This window comes from Tupaia chinensis, unplaced genomic scaffold (genome assembly GCF_000334495.1).
Source record: "Tupaia chinensis unplaced genomic scaffold, TupChi_1.0 Scaffold000528_1, whole genome shotgun sequence".
Lineage (NCBI taxonomy): Eukaryota > Metazoa > Chordata > Mammalia > Scandentia > Tupaiidae > Tupaia > Tupaia belangeri.
In genome coordinates this window covers 3,306,107-3,315,056 of record NW_006160041.1, presented here as the reverse complement: position 1 = coordinate 3,315,056, position 8,950 = coordinate 3,306,107, and the positions used below count along the sequence as shown (strand labels likewise).

Genomic DNA, 8,950 nt, shown 5'->3' with positions numbered 1-8,950 from the left:
TACTGCCTCTAATGCAGTGCCTTGAAACCTCTATGAAAATTAAATACATTCTAGTTTTTGTAACTCAATCTTTGTTCCTGTTATTGCCTTCAAGCTTCTGCTTTTGTCCTTTTTAATTATTATTAGAATTTAAGAACTATTTCCCAGATATATTCAAACATTTTATCATAAGAAACCATTACAAATCTTGAAATTCAATTTTAATAATTGAAAAGACATTTGTTCCTTATGGGTAGCATTTGCATTTTAAAGCTGGTCAAGGCTGAGGTAGTGTAGAATTTCAAAACTGATTTGAATTGGTCATGAAACAAATTAAATTTTCATTCTAAAAACAATACTGTATTTTGAGAAAGCATGCTCCCTTCTTTGAAGAAGCATAAGGCTTAGTGATTCATAATATAAAAGTTGCTAAGTTTATTTTAGAGAATAAATATACGATACACTCAAATATACAGTACATTTAAAGATTTGCATTGCATTTTTAGCATATAAGTTTCTCTGCAAACACAATCTACCTACCTAATCTTTACATATACATCCATAACCAGTGTAAATACAAAGGCACTTTAGAGAGGTATGAATTGCAGAGGGTGAGTGAGGAGAAGGGCTATCGTGTGCTTAACTGGGGAAATAAAACCCAATGGTATAGGGAGTGAGTCTCTAGGTGGCACAGAAAAAAACAAGGTCGAGAGAGAGAACAATAAATGATAGTGAAGACCTACAAAAGGAATTGTTTCCCTCCCAAGAGATACAAAAGATTTAGGGGGCCAGACAGTGGCACAGAAATAATGCAGTGCTCTGCAAAACTGACCTACATGGAAAGGTTCTAGGTTAGGTCTTGAGACCTGAACACACCAGGCACATAAGTGTCCCTGACCAGGGCCTGACTGAAGTTGGAAGTGGATTGTGACATGAAGACCCTGTTAGAACTAACTGCCTGTCTATCTCTCTGTTTTTCTCAGTCTCTCTTGATCACGGGTAAATTAGTAAATACGCTTTAAAAGCAAATGGATTTAGGTGATAATAATGTACCTTTAATGGAGAGTAGATCAAGGTATGTGGAACCACTGTATGCGGTTAAAAGGCTTTAACACCCAAAAAGAGGAAGTGGAGACAGCTGAAGGGTTTTCTTAGCTGTTCCATAGTTCGGGTAGGTGGAAACCCTTACACAGAAAAGTACACACCAAGATTTCCACATACCAGCACAGAAAAGAAATATCGCATCTAAGGCACGGTGGCAGATAAGTGAATCAGCAGGCTAACGTTAACCAAGAATTCCCCGTTGGCATGTGAGTCAACACACTTAATGACTGGCATATTGCTCTACAATATTTTTGTTAATTATGCTCTCTAATAAAATTTTATTATAATAACACTTGCCCTGCATTTTGAATTTTCTCTGGGGTGCTGGGGAAAAGAGAACTAATTACAGGAAGAAATTTATATTACAAATCGATTGATTTAAGCATTACACCTGTCTCTGATGGAAGAATGAGGCAATATTTAAATGGAAAGCAAACTAGTTTTCTAGGAGTTATATTGGTTCTCTTAGTCCCCTCTATGCAAGAAGGTTCTTTTTCTCCTTAATTACTCCAGCCAGGCTCCCAGTCGTCCCTGGTTTATAAAGCTACACTGGCCGCTTTTCTGTTCCTGGATCTGCTGAGCCCATATCTTCACCTTCATTACCTCCCACTTGGCCTGGGACACTTTCTGCTTCACTGGCATCTCCTTGTAATTCATTTTTCAGTTTATTATGGCCTCTTTGATGAGGAAATCCTTCTACCAGACTAAAGCAGCTTTCCTAGTCACTCTACTAGTTCTCCTTACCCAAAGTCTCTGGGTAGCGCTAACCACTGTGTCATACATTTCGTGTGTCTCTGTTTGATTGTTCATGATCTTTTCCTGTCCTAAAGAAAAAAAGAAAAAAAGTCACCATGAAACCAAAAATGTGTTTTACCACTGTATTGCCATTGTCCAGTGCTATGAGCACACATATAGTAGGCACTCAATAAATATTAGAGAGTAGATTTGTTAATTATCATCGTTACTACATAAAATCATTTCTATTTTGGAATATTTACTCTAATTTTAGTATCTGCAAGAGAGTTTGAAATAATTCATGGAAAATGAGTATTATGAAAAAACTACACGTAGCTTTCAATTTTTTTCACCAAAATAAACTCACACCTTAATTCTGTTTTTGACAATCATTTTCTTGTTTCTTTGTATTCTCTTCGTTTGCTTTATTCTTCTCACTAGCATTAATCACTGTGTGTCACTGTGTTACATAGTTATCCACTATCTCTTTTGCTAAATCCTAAGCTCTCTCTGATGTAGCTGAACTTCTGACCACTCACAACAGTCCACAACTGTTGAATGAAGCCGGTAGTCCTATCCTGATTCTTTCCCTCTTCTACTTCTATAAGCAATGCAGAAGCAATGTGCTGTTTTGGTGTTTGCTCTGTGTCCTATTTCGACATTATTGTTGGCTCTGTCTGCCATCCTGGTTTGCCCAGGTGTTCTTGCCTGGTTGAAACAGAATGTTTGGTATGGCTGAAATACTCTGTCTGCCCTGTCCTTTGTCAGCAATAATTTGTAGGCTTTGGCTGTGCTCTATTCAATTCTTCAGCTCTTATTTCAATTTCACTCTCCAAAGTCACAACCTGGAGACAGTCATTAATGCTGTGACTGTTTCACTATCACCATTCACCTTGAGACACTTGGAAGAGAGGAGGAAAGAGTGAGAGCAAAGCTTGGTAATAAGCTAGAGTCACTCGACTTCCAGAGTCAGCAATCATCACCACACACAACATACTCTGGTGCAATGGGTTAATTCCCATCCTGGATGTGTGGCCACCTCAAATGAACCTGCCTTACGGGATGACACATCTGTATTATAAGCCTGCTGCAAGCAAAACTCCTTGGTTGTTTCTGGGGGAGTTATAATACTTAACAGCGTAATGGTCCTACCTCTAAGAGTTTGTTTACCACCTTTCTGATAGGAAGGTCAACAACTACAAATATAATGCTAATAAAATGTTCTTCTGCACCTACCCAGATCTTACTGTCCCCCTCAGGCACGTCATCAGTTCACTTAGTGTCATCCATGAGAACTCTCTATAGCAGTCCCTTGGCTGTCCTGGATTAAGCAGATATGAGGTCGAGAAGCTGTCACTCAGTTATGCCATGCCTAAAACAGTGGTTCCAGACTATTTAAATCAAAGATACCTCGAGTGCACTAGATTTGCTGAATCAGAATCCCAGAAGTAGACTTGAAGATCTATATTTTCTTTTTTTAGAGAGAGATTTTTCCTATAGGGCGTGTGCACTTGCCAAAGAGACAGAGAGAAACAGAGAAACAGAAAGTGAGAAATCACCCCCCAAGAAGGATGGCCATGCCACAATCTCTTCTCCATTCTCCTCTTGAGAGTTTGGGCACACATGCACATGTGCCTGGTGTGTTTCAAGGCACTGGATCAGGACTAGAATTGTGTTCAGCCATGTGGGAGTTCAGCAATATAACGCCATCTGCTGGTCCCAAAGATCTGTATTTTTTAACATCCCCCAAGTGATTCTCCTGATCCAAATATTTGAGAAAAACTAGACTAATGTTTACATAGCACTGTAAGTATTTCTGTACTGGTCAAGAGACCAGTCCTTTATATACTAATATAGGAGTGTAATCATGGCCTTTCAAATTCTTAATATTGATCAGTATCCCCACCCTCTATCTTTCTTTCTAGCAGCCCAATGAAGTGGGAGCTTTATATTATCTACATGCCCTTAAATAAATATGGAACATAAACAATATTAGCAGCTATTGATTTCAGTCCTTAGCAACTGGGTACCCAATTTTCAGTTGGTTTCCTGAGGTCAAGAAAAAGACCATGGATAGATATTAAGCAGACAAATATGATTTCCATTAATCATGATTCTTGCTTGACACAACTTAAAGATATCACTGCCTGAACAGGTAAGCCAGAACAGTGAGTCCCAAGGTACTGACTTAGAATCCCTAAGTATAGAAATCTGGCACCTGCATTTTTTAAGTATATTTCTTTCAGGGGAAAAAATGTAAAAATAAAAAAATGAAAAGTTATCTAGTGATGATAATGTATACAGTAATATCTTTGGACTAATATATATGCTATTTATGCTCTGAAAAACCATTCTGTATATTGAATAGATGGACATTGATTAAGTGTAACTAAAAATATAATAATAGAAAGTATGTTTCTTTTTCCCATAAGTAGCAGAGATAGAGAGATTGGTATCCTCAAATAAGTCTTCATCTCATGATCCACCCCCAGCTTCAGCGGGCCCTAGTTCATGGGCACACGTGCCTGATGTGTTCAGAAAGGTATCTGGATATGTCCCTGAAACTTTCTCATTTGTATTGGCTTCAGAGTGTTGTCACTGCTGAGCCACTGTCCAGGCCCCTATATCTGCATTTAAAAAAATTTTTTTTGAGAGATTTTTGCTATAGTGCATGTGCACTCTCCAGAGAAACAGAGACAAAGGAAGCAAGGAATCAACCCCCAGTGGGGATGGCCATGTCACAATCTCTTCTCCATTCTCTTCTTGGGATTTTGGGCATGCATGCACAAGGGCCCGGCATGAGTTTCAAGTCACCTGGTCTGAAACTTGAACTGAGGTCAACCATGTGGGAGTCCAACACCTTAACCACTATGCCACCTGCCTGCCCCACTTGCATTTTTAACAAACATCTTCTTAGCAATTAACACAACACTGATCCACAGGCCAACAATGAAGAACCAATGATCCAGTTCTAGGTGTGAGACAAATACCCAACTCCTAAAAATGAGAGCATTACCCTCTTCGTGTACACTTTCATGTAGGCTTAATTACTTAGCTATGAATAATTCTAAAGCTATTTATATTCTAAAACTACAGATAACTAGAAAATCAACTATACCATGTTCTATCTCTCTTTTTAATTGTGTATGTGCTTGCCAGAGAGAGTGTGAGGGAGAAAAGCACCTCCTCAATAGGGTGTACTCATGCCACAACACCTTCTCCTCTATTTCTCTAACCTGTCAGAGTTGTGGGCATACATGTTCATGTGCACATGCACACACACACATGCCCAGCATGTCTTTCAAGCCAGCAGGATTTGAATCACAGTCAGCCATGTGGGATCAAGTTCTCTTAACCAATACACAATGGGGCTGACTCAACCATTCCCTATCAATCACTGTCTCTTCTTCTCAGATGAATAATGTTGATTCCTCTAAACAGAATTTTCAGAGGATGTTCCAATAATAGCACATAAAACTGGGACCAGCAGTTGTCGTAATGGCTATGTTGCCTACATGGACTCTCATGTAGTCAACCACAGTTTGAGCCTCAGACCTGGTGGTTTAAACTCATGCAGGGCACGTGTGTGTGCATGCCCAAGATCCCGAGACAAGAATAAAGGAGAAGGGATTGTCATGTGGCCATCCCCCCTGGAGGGGGGGCGGTTGATTTCTCACTTTCTGCCTCTCTCTCTCTCAGTCTTTCTGGTGAGCAGAAGCGCCCTATTACAAAAACCCCTCCAATAAATAAATAAAACACATAAAACTCATACTTAATATGTTTTAATATTGTTGTCGCCCTCCAAGCAGGCTGATTATTACTTCCTAACATTCATGCCTTTGTGCAGTTCCCTCTCATGATGACAAGAGCTGACCTGTGTACCAACAAGACATGGAAGAAATGAAGATCTGATATCTAAACTAGGTACCAGGTAGTAAAAGACATGATTGTGTATACCTTTGCTTCCTGGTTTCCCTTGCTAAGGGGGAGCAGCTGCCATGTTATGAGGACATTCAAGCAGCCCTCTGGAAATGCCCAATGGTAAAAAGCTTGGACCTCTGTCAGCACCAACGCACCATCCATCTCAGTCAAGCCTTCAGTTGATGGTAGCCCCGGCTGACATTTTAACTGCTACTTTATGAGATGGCAAGCCAGAACTTCCCAAATAAGCCACTTCTGAATTCCTGATCCACAGAAGTGCAAGAATTATAAACGTTTACTTCTATCTAAAGTCATTAAGTCTAGTGGTAACTTGTATGGCAATAGTTTACATATCTAGTTTAACCCAAAGATGGCATCAGAACTCCAAATGTGAGACTGTCTGCAACCATAACTGACCAGGCATCCCAGACAAAATTACTTCTCTTTCTCCTTTAATTGACTCTATTAAAAAGAGGTTTCACAATACAAAGGTTTTTCTTTTAAAGAGCCTTAGTAACAGTCCTACTGTATCAAACGGGATTGGTTTTTAAATGAACATTCTCGTACTTTTCTACCTGCCAGAGGAGTTGTGAGGCTTAATTAATTACAGATCTTTGGATGAAAGGAGTACTGAGCACTGAGAATTATCATCAAATAAGACTAGGAAAAATGAAATATAAAAGACATTTTCTCTCTTTGCTTGCTAAATTCATTTCACCTGAGATTTGGCAAAGGCTGAGTCACCTATTGTTTAGAGAATATTCAGTTTTTGCTGAGTGCAGAGTAAAAATAAGCCAGCACAGAAGCAGAATAGGGAGCCCCTGTCCCTAAGCTTAAAATAGGATCCTTTCTCAAAATAAACCTTAACTCCTCTTTTAGGGGACAACACGGCCATTTGGATCATCCAATCTTTTAAGCAGAAATAGTGAGGTGAAGTAGATATGAAATCTGTGCCATAGAGCAGGACTAACTCCATGTGTAACCACAGGCTTCCTAAACTGTGAGCCAGACAACTCCCAAGCTCACTAATGTCTTCCCTGAGCAAATGTTCAGTAGAGGAAACATATTCCATATATATATGTATATGTGCATGTGTGTGTAAATATATGTATATATGCTTTCATAGCAAATATATATATATACACACACGCACATATACATGCATATATATATAAGTATATGTGTGTGTGTGTATATATGTATATATGTGTGTGTGTGTATATATCTGGAGAGGTTTTTGCTATAGGGTGCATGCACTTGCCAGACAGACAGAGACAGAGAGACAAAAAGTGAGAAATCACCCCCAGGGGGATGGCCACACCACAGTCCCTCCTCTTCCATTCTCCTCTTGGGATTTTGGGCACACATACACATGTATCTGGCATGAGTTTACGCCACCAGGTCTGGGATTCAAACCACATTTGACGACATGGGAGTCCAGCAACATAGCCATTCTGCCAATTGCTGGTCTCCCATGGATTCTTAATGTTCTAATGATTGTGCTGCAGACAGAGGAAGCCTAGAAAAACAGAACTGATTTTCCACATAAGAATAAAATCAGGGTCACCTGGTGGTACGGTGGTTAATACAGCTAGATCTCAGATGGCTGTGTGGCTTGAGTTTCAGACCTGGCAGCTTGAAAATATGCTAGATACATGTGCATGTGTGTCCAAAGTACCAAGAGGAGAATGAAAGAAAAGGAACTACAGTATTGCCATCCCTCTTGCCGGGTGATTTCTCTCTTTCCTTCTCTCTCTTTGTCTTTCTCTGTGTCTGTGTCTGTGTCTGTCTCTGATGACTGCATGCTTTCTATAGCAAAATTTTTTAAATTCTCTGATTAAAAAAAAAAAAATGAGGCCAGGTAGTGAGGGAGTGCCATGGGAATATCACTAGGCTTTGTAGCCAAGACTTACAAATTCTAAACAAGATTCCTCCACACACCAAACCAATGTACTTTGTTGAATAAGTGAACCTCAACTTACACATGACAAATCATAGCCACTGATAATATTGGTCAGGCTCTATGCCAAGGCTACTGTGTTCTCCATCCAGCCCCCACAGACTTCTAGATCTGAAAGAAAATGCCCAGTGAGGTGGCAAAACTAGTTTACTGGGCCACAGAGATAGGAATGTCTATCACAGGGTTCTTATTTATTTTCTTGGGCCTCAGAAAGTAAAGTAAGACCTAAAGACTGTTTTCACATCTTCAAGGCTCTTTGTGACTTCCTCTTCTGGTGTGTGTGTGTGTGGTTTTTTTTCCCCTACAAAGCTATAGAATCCCAGCTTAGAAAGGCAGAGGCTCCATCACTTACATCTATTTATTTTCTCTGTAACTTTACAGCAGGCATGCAGAGATTAGATTTACCTTCAGTGAAGCCACAAAATCAAAAAGGTAGATTTGGCTTTTCTTTTAGGCTTCTCAGGTCTGCCCTGGTTGTCTGTGTAGTGCAGCTTAGTTCATCAGAATTCTTAGTGTTGGGGAGATGGAGGCAAAGCCCCAATTAGCAGCAGAGTGTTCCTTTGTATTGCTTTACCCCTCTGTGCATAAATTTATCTTAGTACTTCATGAGGAGGAGGTGACTGGTTTAGGAGATTAAAAGATATATTCCTGGACCAATGCTATTAGAATCATGTTTGGTATCCGTAGTTGTTCTCCATACCTTCATACCATCCAGTCTTTCAGTTTCTGCCATAAAGTGCAGACATGCAGTATATATTGAGTGGGGACATACAATGCCTCTCTTTCATAGTCTGGCTTTCTTCACTTAGCAGTAAATCTCCCATATTCATCCACTTTCTATCAAATGCTAGGATCGACTGAATGTAAAAAAAAGATAATAAAATAAATTATAAAAAAGTCATGTCCAGATATTATTACTAGTAATATAACCTGACTGCTGTCATGATAAAAGGAGAAAATGAGAATGAAAAGTCTAATAAACAACACAGTGTGCTAACCAGGTTAGTTATTATTATAGTCTCAAGAGGGTCAACACCAATCTAACCTGAAACAAAAGGGCCTGCCCACAGGGGAAAATAAAGGAGGGGAGGTGTTGGAGAAAAGGGGAGCAGACCTAGACAGGACTTCCCTGCCTTCAGCCACAATGGATTAAACCAGGAAAATATCTGATGGTTCCCAGTACCCTAATTTATCTTGTTGGATCCTGATCTTGTTAGACTTGGTCATGCTGACGATCGTTGCTGCATGACT

The 8,950-nt window shown here is 39.7% G+C and overlaps 1 protein-coding gene and 1 long non-coding RNA gene across 11 annotated transcripts in view; one reads left to right on the top strand and one right to left on the bottom strand.

Moving 5' to 3' along the window:
- NRXN3 (neurexin 3) overlaps positions 1–8,950 on the bottom strand; it is a 1,829,483-nt gene that overhangs the window by 1,487,487 nt on the left and 333,046 nt on the right. The window lies entirely within an intron of this gene.
- The window catches only part of LOC106735788 (uncharacterized), a 129,913-nt gene that overhangs the window by 95,014 nt on the left and 25,949 nt on the right, over positions 1–8,950 (top strand). The gene's annotated exons all lie outside the window — the stretch shown is intronic.